The 18,120-nt window shown below is 49.8% G+C and overlaps 1 protein-coding gene, 1 long non-coding RNA gene and 1 other non-coding gene across 8 annotated transcripts in view; 2 read left to right on the top strand and 1 right to left on the bottom strand.

Moving 5' to 3' along the window:
* The window catches only part of LOC132234843 (uncharacterized), a 73,797-nt gene that overhangs the window by 23,278 nt on the left and 32,399 nt on the right, over positions 1 to 18,120 (top strand). The gene's annotated exons all lie outside the window — the stretch shown is intronic.
* LOC132234837 (myosin heavy chain, striated muscle-like) overlaps positions 1 to 18,120 on the bottom strand; it is a 53,532-nt gene that overhangs the window by 26,476 nt on the left and 8,936 nt on the right. The window lies entirely within an intron of this gene.
* LOC132236232 (U6 spliceosomal RNA) lies at positions 9,301 to 9,407 on the top strand. The gene has a single exon (XR_009453197.1). It is a non-coding gene; the product is annotated as a U6 spliceosomal RNA (small nuclear RNA).

The raw sequence follows: 18,120 nt of genomic DNA, 5'->3' as shown, positions 1-18,120 counted from the left end.
TAACAATGTACCAACCTATACAGTTTAAGTTAAAAAAATTTGGCTCTCAAAAGAAATTTCAATCGTACTGTTGATTTTTGGCTCTGTTGACTAATGAGTTTGCCGACCACTGCCCTGGACCAATGTCCTGGAGTTTGGAGATCCATCCACATGCTACTGGGGATTCTGAGGCCCCTTATTGGGTGCTCTGGGGTCCCACACTGGCACCCCAGAGGGGGTTTAGAGCTCCCCAAAACCCTGGTGGGGAAATTCAGGCTCCCCATGCAGGGGCCTAGGGGCAGTTTCAAGGTCTATCTCCATCTCCACCTAGACCCTGGGGGTCCCCAAGCACCCAGACCCTGAAAGTCCTAAAAGCACAGGGCCCTCTCTAGGAGGGGCAGTGACTTACCACAGTCTGGTTGCAAGTGGCAGCTTGGGCCTCGGTCCCCCGTAAGACTTCCTGGGCCCGGGTCAGCTCCTGCTCCAGGAGGTGGGTGATGTTTCGACACTCCTGCTCAGCCGGGAGGCCATCCTTGCAAGCTGGGATATTGAACTTGGCAGCCAAAACGCCTGTTGCCACAGACAGACCTACCACCAGTAACAGCAGGAGGCCCAGCAGGATCCACACCAACACTGGCAGCTTGCGGTCCTCCAGCGTCTTGGGATTCTCATCCCTGGGCAGTTGGGAGTAGCGGTGAGTAATGGGTGCCATCGAGAGTGATGCAGGGGAGCCTGTGAGTGAGTGAGGAAAGAAAGCTTGAACTTTCTATGAGCTGGAACTGCCCCCTTATTAGCATGGGATCTAGGCCAAGCAATAAAAAGTTCCAAAATGGGGCATCTGCAGGAAGAGGACAGGTTAGCTTTCACTTTCCTTCCCAGAATGAGAATTATGGGCTTGACCCTTCTGGGCTGGGTGCTGGACGTGAGCTCCTGTGGGAGAGGACACCCCCTCGTAAGTCCCTGCCCTTCTCCTGTGTTCCTGAAGGTGACAGCTGCAGTGACAGAAAGCCTAGGACATGCCAGCCTCCTGTTCCTGTGGACTGTGACCTGAGAGGCAGAGCATCATTGGTCCAGTCCCCAGCTGGGGAAACTGAGGCTGAGAGGTGAATGGTGGCCTGGGAGTGGGCAGGGCCCGGGTCTCCCCCAAGAGGCTGGCTTTGGTGTCACTCTCCGTAGTGACCCAGCAGGAGCTCCCGTAGCGTCCCTGCTGCTGTGTCAGAGGGGACCCTGGGGGCCATGGAGGGTGTCGGAGGAGGAATATCCTTCTGCCTCCACCGCTCAAAGCCACTCCACAGCCACAGGAGCAGGGTGGGAGGGTCTTGCTGAGGAGCCACCAGGAGCTGTGCATCCCATGAGCAGGAGCCGCTCCCAGACCAGGAGCCCAGGTGCAAGGACGCAGCCCTGGGGGAGAGGACTTCTCTGAGCTGCGCTGTGCCAGCCTCCAAACTTTAGGGCCAACTCGGGACCCGCACTGCGGGTCAGAGGCCAAGGCTGTGTGTGAACAGCCCTGCGGCCCAGTGGGACTCTGGGCAAGCAATGTCCCCTCTGCCTCAGTCTCCATGGAGCTGTGAAACGGGGTGATGATAACTAACATTGTCGTGCCCCCTCTACATGTTGCACCCAAGGCAAGTGCCTTCCTCACCTCGCACTAGTCCTGGCCCTGCAAGCAGAAAGCTGTGGGTTTTCCCTATAAATCGGTTTTGCCACCTTTCTTCTGGGTTTTGTTCAGGTTAAGGTCCAAGCACTTGAGACAAAGTCTGATTGGCAGGGAAGGGGTAGAATCTCAGGGGAGGTGATGAGAGTGAAGAGGCGGGTGTTGTGATCTTTGAGGGGGAAGTTGAAGATGCGCCCATGCCATTGGACCTCTTAATACCAGGAAAAGCAAAGCACAGTGTGGGGGCGAAAAACACGTTTTCCTTCCTCCGTTCTAAATTCTCTGGCTAGACCAGCGGTTCTCAACCTGTGGGTCCCAACCCCTTTGTGGGTCTAACGACCCTTTCACAGGGGTCGCCTAAATACATCCTGCATATCAGATATTTAAGGTATTATTCATAACAGTAGAAAAATTACAGTTATGCACCCAATGCATCAACAAAAATAATTTTATAGTTGGGAGTCACTACAACATGAGGAACTGTATTAAAGGGTCGAGGCATTAGGAAGGTTGAGAACCACTGGGCTAGACTAATAATCAAATTAACACCAGACAGGTCAACAGGAGCAAACAGCCAGCTTTATTGCACATGACATATTTATTACACATGATAGCTTTATTACATACTAGAGACCCGGTGCACGAAATTCGTGCACTAGTGGTGGTGTCCCTCAGCCCTGACTGCACCCTCTCCAATCTGGTACATCCCTCTCACAATCCAGAACTGCTGGTTCCCAACCACTCACCTGCCTGCCTGATTGCCCCTAACCACTTCTGCCTACCAGCCTGATCACATCCTAACCACTTTGCTGCCAGACTGATAGACACCTAACTGTTCCCTACTGGCCCGATCACTCCCAATTGCCATCCCTTGCCAGTCCGATTGCCCCCAACTGCCCTCCACTGGTGGCCCGATCACCCCCAACTGCCTGCCCCTGATGGCCTGGTCACTTCTAACTGCCCTCCCCTCCTGGCTTGGTCACCCCAAACAGCCCTCCCCTGCAGGCCTGGTTGCCCCCAATGGCCCTCCCCTGCAGGCCATCTTTTGGCCACATGGGGGTGGCCATTTGTGTGTTGGAGTGATGGTCAATTTGCATACCACTCATGACTAATTAGAATATCTGGTCGTGACTGTGAGGGCATCATGACCAATTTGCATATTACCCTTTTATTAATATAGATTTATATTGTGCCATGAGAAACCCCAGTGCAGACTGGTCATTTGAGGCACAGGTGCCACCCACAGCTAAAGAGAGGGGAGGTTGTGGTTGGGAAATAAAGGGGAAGAAGGCAATTCACATGGACTTGGAAAACAGATGTTTGCTGGGCCAACTTGAACAACAGGACTGTGATCAGAGGGCCTTGCTAGTGTCCTCTCTGTCCTTCCCACCCAGTTCCTATTAAACTACAGTTGCCTGTGCTGAGCTCACCCTCCTGAAGCAGGTCCTCCTCTAGATCCCTTTCAGGCAGTTAGGGAGGAGGGCGGGCTCTTCTGAGGCTTTTGTTTCTTGAAAGGAACAGCTTAAACTGTCAGCATCTCCAAAGGCATATTTGGGGTGGTACCCTCTGCTCCCCTCCACAGTAACAACAACCGAGCCAACAGGGCTGCCCCAGATTCAGGGAATGTTTGTGATAATATACTCATGCCTAGCTTATATTTTTAAATATATTTTTATTGATTTCAGAGAGGAAGGGAGAGGGAAAGAGAGATAGAAACATCAATGGTGAATGAGAATCACTGATTGGCTGCCTCCTGCACATCCACTACTGGGGATCGAGCCCGCAACATGGGCATGTGCCCTTGACTGGAATCAAACCTGGGACCCTCCAGTCCGCAGACCAATGCTCTATCCCCAGCACCAAACCAGCTAGGGCTGCAGCCTGGCTTATTGATGTAGCAGCCAGCTTCCCGCAAACGGCAGGGAAAGTATGCAGGTTGGTTAGTGCGGCTATGAAATCTGTGGGGCAATGGCTTCTCTCTGACCTGCAGGAGGCAGAGAGAATGAGCAATGTTCCACTCACCCTGCCCTCTGGCAGCGCCTGCCTGTGCTCAGGGGGCTTCAGGTTCTACTCCCTTCTCGGTGGGATCATGTTATTCTGCAGGGAGGCTTTGCCCAGTGAGGGGCCTCCCTGGGCAGGTGGTGTAACAGAAGGAAAAGCTCTCTGATTCTATCTTATTTGTAGCCTGCATTTCTCCCATGGCCTTCAGGTCATGCTCTAGGTATGCTAATTATTAGAGAAATTCGGCTCAAAGCTTGAACTTTTGGCAAAGATTTGTGGGAGCCTCAAGACCTAATGAGATGAGCAGCAGTCACTGGAGAACTGGGGGACAAAGAGAATCAGAGAGTTCTGTGCTCTTCCTTGGATCCCTGTGGGAGCCCAGGTGTCACACACCTCTCGCCTGTTCTCCCTTCCCTTGACACAAAATAAGCCTGAATTCTGGGCTCTCGTGAGATGGCTTTGTGGGAGCTTTAAGGCCCCCATCTTCTCCAGCTGGCGCCTTCTTGATCAGTAAACCTTTTCTTATTCCAATCTCTGATGCTCTGAATATTGTCCTTTTTTGACGCATTGGGTGCATAAACTTTAAATCGGTAACAGTGGGACCCTAGAAATCTATAGAGGGGGAACCACAAATTCTTAGGGAGCTGATAATGCTACAGTCCATCTACACCGCTATATTTAAATTATTGATATTTATTTCAGAGAGAAAGGGAGAGGGAAAGAGAGAGAGAAACATCAATGATGAGACAGAATCATTGATTGGCTGCCTTCTGTAAAACCCTCCACTGCGGATTGAGCCAGCAACCCAGGCATATGCCCTTGGCTGGAAACGAAGCTGGGACCCTTCAGTCCGCAGGCTGATGCTCTATTCATTGAGCCAAACCAGCTAGGGCAGCACACTCCTATTTTGAGGTCCCTGACTGGGGTCACATTCCCTGTAGGAGTGAAAACCAAGATGCTCCAGTCTGCCCCAGCACCCAGTAAGGGATGTAGATATCCACTCTGAGCCCAGTCATGGGATGGGTCAGTTCTGAAGAAATGACATGTGGCCGTATTCAAATTCACAGGAGCTTTAAGGGAGCAACTTACATATGTGGGCAAAGCAGCTGCTTGCTTGCAGTGGTGGCAGCCGGGGAGAAACCCACACCTTCCTGGGACAGGATTCCCCCGCCCCTTCCCCTGCCTCCTTTTTTTAAAATCCCCTCAGGGGAAGATATGCTTTTGTAGAATTTATTTATTCATTTATTTAATTAAATATGTTTTTATTGATTTTTAAAGAGAGAGAGTAAGAGCGAGGGATAGAGAGATAGAAACATTGAAGAGAGAGAAACATTGATTGGCTGATTCCAGCACGCCCATGGGGGTGGAGCCCGCAACAGGGGCATGTGCCCTTGACCTAATTGATCCTGGGACCCTTCAGTCCACAGGCCTACGTTCTATCCTCTGAGCCAAACCAGCTAGGACTCTAAATAAATTTTTGATTGTATTTTCAAAAACAAACACAGACAAGAGTCTGAAGTTTTCCTCTCTCCAACACCAGAGAACATTTCAGGCAATGATACCCTACAAAGTCCAGCTCTGCAAGCCTATCCAGCCCCTGTGATGGCGAATCCCCCTCCTGTTAGAGTGATCAAACCAGTGCTGAGGGGAAATGCCCGCTGGGAACCAGGCAGTCTACACCCCTGTGAAGAGTGGTGGCTGTCACACAATATAAATTATCCAGCGTGGAGGGCATGAGCACAGAGGAGGAACTCTCTGAGAACTGTGGAGGGGGGAGCGAATGCCCTGCCCAGAGTGCTTTCCATGGCCTGGTGTGGCTTGTGTCTGGTAAGTGGGGCATGGACCCTCCCATGGTCCAACTTCCCTCCCACCTGCGGGGAGACAGTGAGGCCATCAGTCAGCGGACTGTGAGAGCTGGGAGCCTGGCCAGATCCTAAGTTAGGAAAACAGCTTGCAGTGTTGGTCTTACACAGGTGGGCCCCTCCTTCTGCATGGCCTGTGTTTCTGTTTGCTGTCCTCAGTGAAACAGGTTTAAGTAAAGTCTGGGTGGCAGCAAAACAAAGCATGGGCCGGCCACCCCCAGTGCACCCCTCTGAGCCTGATGGGACTTAGCAGTTCAACTTGTAAGTCCTCATAACCTATGTTTTTCACAGCCAGTCCTCTGAGTTATTTCTTTGGGAATTCAAGAGCAATACGCTGAGGTTGTCTGGGACCTCACCACTTTTAAAAAAATATATATTTTATTGATTTTTTTTTACAGAGAGGAAGGGAGAGGGACAGAGTGTTAGAAATATAGATCAGCTGCCTCCTACACACCTTCTACTGGGGATGTGCCCGCAACCAAGGCACATGCCCTTGACAGGAATCAAAACTGGGTCCCTTCAGTCCACAGGCTGACGCTCTATCCACTGAGCCAAAATGGTTAGGGCCTCAGCACTTTTTTGTAAAAAAGCCTGTTGGCTCGTGGCAGATGCCTATGGACTAAGAAGAATTGAACAAGGTGTTGCCTCTCCCCTCCGCCCCTACCCATTCCCTGTGGCTCTGCCCAACTCTGCCACCATCTTAGATACCTTGGCCATGATCCGAGGAGTGTACCAGCCTGTATTATCCTTAGCAAATGCTTTCTCAGTCTGTCCCTGGCTGCCGAGTCACAACATAAAGTTTCCTGAGTGTGGGAGGCACAATAACAGATCCCCCAGGGCTCCCCGCCCGCCCCACAGTGCCCTGAGGTGGGAGCCTGACACCTGTCCCTGTCCTTCCCCACATCAGTGAAGTGGCCCCTGCACATGAGGTAATGGTGCCGGTGGAGGCTTCCATCCCCGCAGGACACTCTGCACACTTTGCTGGAACGTCTGCAGGCGAGAGGGTGGGCAGTTCACTCACAGACAATTCAAGGCCCAGGCACCACCATGGAGTGTCTGGGAGCTGATGGTTGGGTGAGATGCTCATTGTCCCAGAGGCTGTGATTGACAAGGTGTAGGCACAGCCTCCGGGACCTGTAAAAGGTGCAAATTTTTGCAGGAATTTGAGCAATTCTGTTTTTAGAATATATTTTTATTGGTTGCAGAGAAGAAGGGAGAGGGAGAGAGAGATGGAAACATCAATGATGAGAGAGAGTCATTGATCAGCTGCCTCCTGCATGGCCCCCTCTGGGGATTGAGCACTCAACTGGGGCATGTGCCCTTGACTGGAATTGAATCTGGGACCCTTCAGTTCATGGGCCTACGTTCTACCAAAACTGGCTGGGGCAGGCCTTCCTCAATTTTTATCTCCTCTTCCTCCTCCTCCCTACTCCCCCCTCTTTCTTTTCCTCCAACTTTGCCTTACCCTTTACCCTTCACCCCTTCCTCTTCCATCACCCTCTTCCCCCTCCTCCTTCTCCTTCCTCTGCAAGGCCTCTAGGGCACCTTTGATGTCCTTTCCTTCTCCTGGACACACTCCAGCCCTCCTCAATGCTCTTCTGGCCAGCACCTTCCTACCCAGGGCCTTTGCATTGGCTGTTCCCTGTGCCAGAGGTCCCTTAGCTCCCACTGTTACCAACTATCCCTCCTCCTTCATTCATTGGTGTATGTTCTCCTCCAGAGCCCTCCCCTCCTCTCCCCAACTGCCTCAGGCTCCTTTTGATGATCTCTCAGCTCTGCTGTACTTTAACCTGGTGTTTGACTGGTTCCCAGCTGCCTCCCCCATCAGATTGGATGAACCCCTAAAAAGCAAAGCTCACATCTGCCTGGTTCCCACTGCCCCAGCCTGGGGCCTGGCACACAGTTGGTTGGGCAGGAAATGTGAGCTGAGGAAATGCTGTGAACTAGAATCTCAGGGTCCTGACTCCCCACCTCTGGACCTCTCTCCCTTTTATTCCACATGAAGAAATCAGAGCCCAGAGAGGCCAAGTCTCAGGCCAGTAACACACAGCAGCCGCTGGTCACTGCCAGATTCCTGTGGGACTTGGAACCCCTCCAGACCTGCAGGACATGAGTCCTGATTTCTCAACCCCTGGCTCAGTTGGCCATAGCCAGGAGGGGAAGTGGGCAGTTTTAGGAAGGAGAAAAGTCTATAATTGGGCCATTGTGTCAGGGTTTGAGGGGAGACATTGAACAGGTCAAATTCATCTTGTTGGGCTTTGGGGCGGCCACACTGTTTTGGAACATTCTGGTAGCCCCAGCTGGGAGTGGGAGTGGAGGAGGGGAGGTGGGGAAGTGATGAGGTCATGTGGCCTGTGGAAGGGTTTGCTTCCTGGAAATCAAGGGGACATGTGAAATCAAGAGTCCAATCGCCTAAGCAGCTGAGAGCCCTGAGCAAGTGCAGAGACTTCTCTGGACCTGTTTCCTCATTTCCTAGATGAGGCTGGTGGGGAGTGAAATGACTCAGTCATAGTAAAGGGGCCTCAGGAGCTCCTGCTGAGCCCTCCTGCAGGCTGGGGATACAGAAGCGTGAGGGGCACCCCAGCCTGTCCCTCTAGAGCGGAGGTTCTCACAGCATATGATTCTGACCCCCCTGGGGACACTTGATAATATCTGAAGGCAGTTCCTGTCACAACCTGGGGGTAGGAGGGTCTGGCACCTGGTGGGGGGAGGCCAGGGATACCCTGACTTCCTACCCATTCAGGGCAGCCCCCACCACAGAGAGCACTCCAGCTCAAATATCAACAGTACTGAGGTTGAGAAATCCTGCCCTAGAGTGTCAGAGTGAGGCAGGGCTGAGCAGCAGACCCTGAGCAACAGATGAATGATTACTCTGACACAGGATTGCTGTGAAAGAGAGAGCTAAGGTGAACCGCGTCGCCAGCATTGGCCAGGCGTGAATCTGAGGAGGGGCGGTGAAGGATGAAAGAAAACAGACAGGAGAATACAGTTGGGACCAGGTGGGATCACTGTGCCCACCTGTGGGCACCCAAAGCAAAACAAGTGAAGTGGTCAACATGTTGACAGTGTTCTTATGAGTTCAAATCTATTTCCTGACGCAAGCCTTGTTTTGGCAGCACTTTCTGCACCTCCCACAGTCTGTTAGCTCTCTAGGAACAAGGGAGGACTATAAGGTCATGTTTAATTGTGCAAGAAGGGCTCTCCCGTCCAAGCTGGGACATGTATGTGGCTCTGCCACAGGTCAGTCGGAGACTTGACCCTATAGCCACTCCCTGCACTAAAGGACTGCCTGGCTGAAGGAACCAGAAAGCCTCGATTGCCTGCCCCTTCGGGTTTTTATTGTAACAGCAGTTTGAGATAAGGTTTATCTTTTACTGGTAGATACAGTTAATAGGGTAAGTAATCTTGGGAGGACACATGTGTTTGCAGTGTCCTTTAAGCAAAGACACCTAATTATTAAGCATAAATGTCCCAGTAAACACCCAGGGGTCTACACATGCACAGACATGTTTGGAAATGTCAAGGAATAATTAGGGGCGCCACCTTCGGACTCCCCTAAGTCGGAATTCGGATAAACATGGAGGGCTGCCTTCAGCACACATCCCTTTTCTCAGAATGTCCTCCTTACAAACTTTCTAACCATGTCCCATGCTTCCCCACATCTCTCCTTTTTTTGTTTTGCCGGGTATAGAAGGTAGAGGTCTGCTGTGAACTCGTTGCCTGTAAATGTTGGGTTCTATGAAGCATGTTCACTGCTCAAGCTCTGATTTTATAGACTATAAGAAAAACAAAAAGAATTACAATGGGCTTGCTTCGGCAGCACATACACTGCAATTGGAACGATTCAGAGAAGATTAGCATGGCCCCTGCACACGGATGACGTGCCAATTTGTGAAGCGTCCATATTTTTAATCTTAGAAGAAGCCATAGGCACCAAAATAGCAAACATTTGTTGTAGCAATATCTTTACTGATACAGCTCCTAGGGCAATGGAAACTAAGGAAAAAGTAAACAAATGGGACTACATCAAAATAAAAAGCTTCTGCACAGCAAAAGAAACCATCAACATAACAACAATAAGGCCCACTGCATGGGAGAACATATTTGCCAATGTTATCTCTGATAAGGGTTTAATCTCCAACATTTACAGGGAACTCATACAACTTAACAAAAGGAAGATAAACAATCCAATCAAAAGGTGGGCAAAGGACCTAAATAGACACTTTATGAAAGAGGACATTCAGAAATCCAAGAGACATACGAAAACATGCTCAAAAGTCACTAAGCATCTGACAGATGCAAGTTAAAACAACAGTGAAGTACCATCTCACACCTGTCAGAATAGCTATCATCAACAAATCAAAAAACGACAAGTGCTAGAGAGGATGCAGAGAAGAAGATACCCTCTTGCACTGCTGGTGGGAATGCAGACTGGTGCAGCCACTGTAGAAAACAGTATAGCATTTCCTCAAAAAATTAAAAATGGAACTGCCATTGCCAGAACCGGTTTGGCTCAGTGGATAGAGCGTCAGCCTGCGGACTCAAGGGTCCCGGGTTCGATTCCGGTCAAAGGCATGTACCTTGGTTGCGGGCACATCCCCAGTCGGGGGCGTGCAGGAGGCGGCTGATCGGTGTTTCTCTCTCATCGATGTTTCTAACTTTCTATCCCTCTCCCTTCCTCTCTGCAGAAAATCAATAAAACATATTTAAAAAAAAAAATGGAACTGCCATTTGACCCAGTAATATCACTTCTAGGAATATTTCCCAAGAAAACAGAAACAATAATCAGAAAGGATATATGCACCCCTATGTTCATAGCAGCACAATTTACAATAGCTAAGATTTGCAAACAGCCTAAATGCCCATCAGCAGGTGAATGGATTAGAAAACAGTGGTACATCTACACAATGGAATACTATGCTGCTGTAAAAAAGAAGGAATTGTTAACATTTGCAACAGCATGGATGGAACTGGAGAGCATTATGCCAAGTGAAATAAGCCAGTCAGTGAAAGAAAAATACCACATGATCTCACTCACTTGTGGAATATAAAGAACATTATAAACTGACTAGTGGCCAGAAATTCGTGTACGTGTTGGGTGTCCCTCAGCCCAGCCGGCACCCTCTCTAATTTGGGACATCCCTCTCAGAATCTGGGACCGCTGGCTCCTAACTGCTCACCTGCTTGCTTGCTGATCACCCCTAACCACTCTGCCTGTAAGCCTGCTCGCCCCGAACTGCCTCCCCCACTGGCCTTCTCACCCCCAACTGCCCTTCCTTGCCGGCCTGTTTGCCCCCAACTCCCCCCCCCCACCAGCCTGATCGCCCCCAACTGCCCCCCCTGCCAGCCTGCTCGCCCCCAACTTCCTTCCCCTCCTGGCCTGATCACCCCTAACCGCCTCTGCCTTGGCCCTGCCACCATTGCTTTGTCCGGAAGGTCTCCTGGAAGGTCTCCCAGTCTAATGAGCATATTATCCTTTTATTAGTGTAGATAGGATATGACATACCACCATAACTATAACATATCTACCAGTATTACTCTATGAGAATACGTACTTCATGTGATAGGAAGGCATCTAGTACATTACATTGTATATGTTGTAAGTAGTAGGAAATGCTGTATTCGTAGCAATGGTATGCACCCTGTGACTTCCCTTCCTGATTTAGGAATGGTTCCCCAGCTCTTTGAATGTTTCCTGGCCCCGGATGTATTTGGAAAGAAAATAGCTCTGACTTTGGAGAAATTAAATTACAAACATGACTCTAATTCAACTGCCTCATGTACTTCCAGCCAGATAACAGGAAAAACATCCCGGGGCTGGCGCCTCCTATGGCTGAGCTCCGGAGTGAGGACCCGCGGCCCAGTGCTGGGTGGGTGAGGGTGACTGCAGGCACCTCGGGTCCGTCCTGCTGTCACCCTGGCAACCGGGGCCCTCTGCTCCCAGCCCCTCCCGAGCCCCTGTGCCTCCTAATGGGGTCCCGAGGCTCCCCCCCAGATCCTGCTGCCCTCTCCTCGCCTGGGATGGGGCATAGTGGCGCAGGGCCCAGGCATCCCATTTTCATTAAAATGTTCAACCTCACCCACTCCACTGGTGTCCGCAGGCGGCCGGGGGGTAGACAGTGATCCCGGAACAGACAGTGATCCCGGGGCAGACAGTGATCCTGGGGGCAGACAGTGATCCCGGGGCAGACAGTGATCTTGGGGGCAGACAGTGATCCCGGGGGCAGACAGTGATCCCGGGGGCAGACAGTGATCCCGGGGGCAGACAGTGATCCTGGGGGCAGACTGTGATCCCGGGGGCAGACAGTGATCCCGGGGGCGCTCGCTGCGCCCTCCAGAGCTCAGCTACGATGGTCCAGGGTGAGACAGCCCCACCAGGTGCCGTGGCTGCGACTTGGACCCGCTTCCTTAACCAGGGACGTGGTGCTGGGCGGGCGGCTGTGGTGCTTCCTCCCTAACCCCTGCTGGAGCAGGTCCCTGCAGTTTCAGAACCGAACTCCAAGGGCCTCCCCAGGCGGCAGTGGCCCTGAGCCTGCCATCTCTCCCTCGATCCCACCAAGGCTTGCTTCTCACACTTGCTGAAACCCTTCTGGGTCCACTTGCCATAGTAATCTCCGGCGGGGTGAATGGACTGGGCGCCACCATCTTTGTGGCGGTGTAACCGTCAATTTACATATTCAATCTTTATTAGATAAGATGAACAAAAATAGATACAGAGGCAAAGAAGCATGGAACAGACTGTCAAACTACAGCAGGAAGGCTGGGGAGGGTTGAGGGCGGGTAAGAGATCAACCGAAGCACTTCTATGCATGCATATAAGCATAACCAATGGACACAAAACATTGGTCGGGGGGTATGAGGGCATGAACTGGGGGAGGGGGGTGAGCGGGTTAGGGGTGGCCAAGGGAAGGTCAATGGTGGAAAAATAAGGAGACATATGTAATACTTTAAACAATAAAATAAAATTTAAAAAATGAAAATTACAATGATGACAATAGTTGGTCCAATCAGGTGCCAATTGATTCCAGGGAACCCTGTGGTGGGGTCTCTCCAGTGTACATGCTCCTTTCCGGCATTCCAAGCAGTAGTCTGCTGTATGGGCGCATTAATAGCAAGTACAGAGCCTTCCATTTGTTTTTGTAGAGAAGTCACTTCTTCCGTAAGATTGTCATGAAATATACTGTGGCTGCTTCTACAGCCTGTAACCTCACCAAAACTTGGGATCTATGTGCTGTTGCACAGTACATCCCTCAGTTCCATTCCTGGCCAAACCGCTAAAAACGTGGCAGTCTGCACAGACCCAGAAAGGGCCGCCATGGCTACGCTGGCAGTAGTAAGGCTAACAACAGCCGAGAGGATGGCTGTAATGAGCAGCCCCCAAATCTTTTAGGCCGCAAATGACTGAATGCTCTTTCTGAAATTTCAATTCCTTGTCACTCCCTTGTGAGGTTAACAGGTCTTAAGACCTCAGCCAGTCTCTTCAATGTTATAATGGTGTTTATTTTCAATGAGGCAACATTTTTTTCTTTCAAATATTTTTATTAATTTCAGAGAGGAAAGGTGAGGGAGAGATAGAAACATCAATGATGAGAGAGAATCATTGATTGGCTGCCTCCTGCATGCCCCCTATTTGGGATCAAGCCTGCAACCTGGGCATATGCTCTTGACCAGAATTGAACCCAGGACCCTTCCGTCTGCAGGGCAATGCTCTATCCACTGAGTCAAACCAGATAGGGGGAAGTGACATTTTGATTGGTAATATGGGATAAATAGTAGGCTCCTTCTCCTACTTCTATTAGAAATGAATTATTATAAGTAATTTGTAAGCCAGGGCCCATGAGTAATACATAAAGATGTGTGGTAACACCAAGCTACTATCCGAATGATATTGTGAAAAGGTCATAGTATAATTATTGGTTTTGTGTTGATAATTCCTGTCTCATAAGTTTAGTGGATGGAAACCATGTCCTAATCTGCATAAAGTTTCCTGAACCGGAAAATATTGTAGTTGAGAGTGAGGGGAACCAAATCTTCCCCCTGGCCATGCAAGGGGGATCCTAGCTGACCCCACAAAGGGCCATTGGAGGCACGGTGGGCTAAAATAGTAAGCAGGTGGCCATGTGGGTCCCAGTCTAGAATTGGATGGTCTCCCAGGTAATCATGAGCCCGTTCCCCTGGGCAGACTTCCCAATGGAAGGCCTCTGGGGAGGGATCCCGCTTCTCATTTTGCTGACATGGAGGCTGGGGTGGAGCTGAGCACAGGTATGCTTGCCCTTGGCTAGACTTCCTGCTGAGAGGAAGAGAAACTGTGCCCTTGCTTGTCCTCCCTCGGGGATAGTGTGTATCCAGATCTGATTAGAGCCTTTAAACAACATTGGGCTGTAGAGGAAGTAGTAATACAAGGGGTAACAGGTTAGAGTGGAAGGTAGTGTTAGGGGACTCTGGGGTCCAATGCGTCCCATTTTCAAGATACCTACAGGTGGCAGGTCCATGCCTCCTAGGAAGGAGGTCAAATTGTTAGAGACGGAAAGGGCTTCTCCCCGGGTGAGGGAGGGCTATAACCTGGGCCCACTACATGGTGGCTGATGCTGGTGCCCAAAGCCAGATGAGAATGCCAATCCCTACCGCACAAGAGTTGAGATGAATCAGAGAAGTCAGAGCAAGTAAGAGGTCACCTGGGTGCGTGGGGAGTGAGGACGCTCCACGAGTGGCTCAGCCTCTGCCGTCAGCTTCTTCATCACCCCCCAAGTTGTTCCGGGGGCTGTCTGGGCCCGGGGAAGGCCCATCGTTCGGGGGTGTGGAGTGCCCAGGCCCCAGTTCTTCATTTCCGCAAGAGGATTGCCCCCGTGCCATGCCATGATAGGGTTTAATCCTGTGCACTGGAATTCACTTCAGCCCTGTGGAGGTAGAAACACACACATTTGCTGGGAGCCAGTCCATCCTTGCTGTTTCAAGGGACCTGGCATATATGGCATCCTGTTCTTAATATGTTTGCTCACCTTCTTGGCACTATGTGTTTTAACCAAGGTCACCTCTCTGAGAAAGGCTGTTTCCCCAGGTAGGGACTTTCCCCTGAAGTTAGGAAGGGAATAAAACCCCTTAACTAAGTGCCAGGCGGGTAGATAATCACTTTAACTACGAACAATCACACTTAAGCTACATAATCTTTACTCCCTGGAATGGAGATAAGAAACGCCCTAACCTTTGGAATAGAGATTGATAGGATTGGAATCAACTGGTATAAATACAGATGTAATAAGACAACAGGACACAGAACCTAGATACAGAACCTAGACACAGAACCTAGAGACAGAACCTAGAGACGGAACCTAGAGACGGAACATGGCAAAAGATCCTGGACAGAAACTGGCCACAGAACCTAGTGAGAGAACCTGGCCAAAGAACCTAGAGACAGAACCTGGCTACAGAACCTGGATAGAACATGGCAAGAGAACCTGACTAGAACCTGGCGACTGAACCTGCCTGGAGAACCTACTGAGAGAACATGGCTACAGAACCTGGCTGGAGAACCTGGAGAACCTGGCTGGAGAACCTAGCAAGAGAACATGGACACAGAACTTGGCTGGAGATCCAAACCAGAACTTCGCTGGAGATCCTGAACAGAACTTGGCTGGAGATCCTGGCTAGAGATCCTGGCTAGGCTGCTGATCAACTGAACGCTGTCTCCGTGTCATTCCTTCTTTGCCAACTCTGTCCACACCTTTGGGGACCCCTGGGCCTGCTGGGGTTGGACCCCAGCACACATATCCTCTCCCCCATGTTAGTAATAATTCATTGGGTCCCATTGGTTATTCGTGTTCACATCTCGCCATAAGACTTGTGGTTTCTGAGACGGAGTTAATGAGGTAAAGTGCTGTTCTACAGAGGATAGAAAAGTATTATTCAGATTCAAAAAATTAAGGGTAAAGAGTGCTTCAGATGGTTGTATAGCAGGGATCTTGAGTCCCATATTCCCCTTTCTTGTTTTACCAGCATACCATTCAAGGTAGCGTGGGCACGTTCAACGATGGGCTGCCTTTGTGGATTGTAAACGATTCCCATGTGATGCTGCAAGGACCAAGTTCTGGAAAAGGTGGCGAAGCCATGGCTGCTATAAGCAGGCCAATTTTCTGTTTTTATCTTGGATGGAATTCCTAAAAAGGCAAACATAAATAGCAGATGTTTAATCACATAGGACGTGGATTCTCCAGAAAGAGCATGGGCGCTGATCATACCAGAAAAAAGTGTCTGTAGGTGCATGTACATACGGGAGTTTCCCAAAAGAAGTAATGTAAGTGACATCTGTTTGCCAAAGGTCATTGGCCCGCTGGCCTCTGAGATGAACTCCCGTGGAGGAGGGTGAGGACCTGTCATGTGACAATCAGGAATTGTAAACAACTTGCTGAGCTACTGTCTGGGACAGGTGAAATTCTTTATGTAGTTGCCTCCAATCTTGGTGGAACAGTTGATGAGACTGACAGGCTTCTACTGACGGGCTCCTTTTAGACTAGGCGGTCTCCTTGATCATTGCCTTGTACCAGCGGTCCAGGAAGGGAACTGTGGGACCTGATATGAGACATAAAGAGAGGATGTAACCGATCATCTGGTAGGGCCCGGAGGGGAAGGAACTGTGCCAGCAGGGGTGGATCTAATGTAGGCTTGATGAGTGAAGTTTCTAGGTTTTGTAAGGTATAAACGGAATAAGCAGAATCTCTAACAATGTTCAGGGTTGCCAGGGAAATGTTCCTAGTGCCAGAATCAGAGCTCTAATTTCCACTGGCTGAGTCAAAGTAACCTCTCCTCCCCGCCTTCTGTTGAATGGCTGAATGGCTGAATGGCACCATTAGGTGGCCAATGGACGGCTGCTTTAACAGCTTTTCCTGAGCCGTCTGTGAACTCAGTAAGTGCTCCTGGGACAGGGATATGTACAGTCTTAGTGGGGCATAGTAACTTGGTGTGGGGCAAAAAATGTAATGTCTTATCAGCGGGGAGAGAATGCTCCCCCTGTCCTAGCAAATCAGCTAGAGAATTGGACAATCAATGGAGGTCGATAGTGCCTCACATTGAGTTTTAGTTAATGGAAGATGAGTGATATCTGGATCATGTCCAGGGAGTTTTGTACGGCGCTGCCTCCCATTGAGAATTAAAGAGCAAATCAATGTTAGAGACGGGGATCAGGTTTTGGAGGGAGTGTGAGAGCAAAACAACCATTCAATAACCCCCAGCTCAGGTACCAGTTGTCATGTAAGTCCCGTAGGTGAGTGCCTGGTGGGAAAGAAAATTCGTTGAAGAGAATGCTGGAGAGAGATTCTTTTCAAGTATCATGTGTTGAGCGCATCGTCCACCAAGCAGAGTTCTTTTATCCGTTCTGGGGAAGGCTGTCAGGAGAATTTAAGGCTGGATCCCCTTTTAGGATGTTAAACAGGTATTATAAGTTCACTGTGGGAATACCTAGTGCTGGTCGTATGCAATTTCTGTCTCCTAGTAATCTTTGAAAGTTATTTAGGGTTTTTAATTCCCTGTGGTCAAAGGTAATCTTTTGGGGTCTGATGCTTCTTTCAGTGAAGACATAGCCTAGATATTTCCATGGTTTTGTCATCTGTACCTTCTTAAGGATTATTAAAAGGCCTCTCGAGGGAGTGTCCTTTTGCCCCGAAGAGCACATTCGTTGTAACAGGTCCTTCTCAGGGGCTGTGAGGAGTGTCATCCATGTGATGAATAATCTTTCCAGCAGGAAACTGCCGCCTGGTTGGCATAAGTGCCTGATGGACATGGTGCCAGCACAGAGTTGGGCTGGTCCGCAGTCCCTGTGGGAGGACTTTCCAGTGATATCTCTGGGCGGCTCTTCATTGTTAACCGAAGGGAGAGTAAATGCAAATTTATCCCAGTCTTGGAGAGCTAGAGGAATGGTATAGAAGCCATCCTTTAAATCAGCGGTTCTCAACCTGAGGGCTGTGACCCCCTTGGCGGTCAAATGACCTTTTCACGGGGGTGGCCTAAGACCGTCCTGCATATCAGATATTTACATTATGATTCATAACAGTAGCATCATTTCAGTTATGAAGTAGCAACAAAAATAATTTTATGGTTGGGGGTCACCACAACATGAGGAACTGTATTAAAGGAATAGAAGGTTGAGAACCACTTCTATAAATCCATGATGATATGGGCCTGTCTTTTGGGATCACGGCCAGAGATGGACGTCCAGGTGGGAGAGAACCCATGGGTTGAATATTGGCATTAAATGCCCTTGAATCATGTAAGAGCCGCCACCTGTTAGATTTTTTTTTAAATATATATTTTATTGATTTTTTACAGAGAGGAAGAGAGAGGGATAGAGAGTTAGAAACATCTATCAGCTGCCTCCTGCACACTCCCCACTGGGGATGTGCCCGCAACCAAGGTACATGCCCTTGACCGGAATCAAACCTGGGACCCTTGAGTCCGCAGGCCAATGCTCTATCCGCTGAGCCAAACCGGTCAGGGCCACTTGTTAGATTTTGGGTTGATTCTAAAAATAGGAGAATTCCAGGGGCTGTTGGAAGGGTCTATGTGTCCTAAATCCCTTTTTTTTTTTTTTTTTTTTTACTAATAGATGGGCTGGTTGTAACTGTTCTCCCTTTA

This window comes from Myotis daubentonii, chromosome 5, assembly GCF_963259705.1.
Source record: "Myotis daubentonii chromosome 5, mMyoDau2.1, whole genome shotgun sequence".
Taxonomy (NCBI): Eukaryota; Metazoa; Chordata; class Mammalia; order Chiroptera; family Vespertilionidae; genus Myotis; species Myotis daubentonii.
Note: the sequence above shows the minus strand (reverse complement) of the source record. Positions and strands in the feature narration are given on the sequence as shown.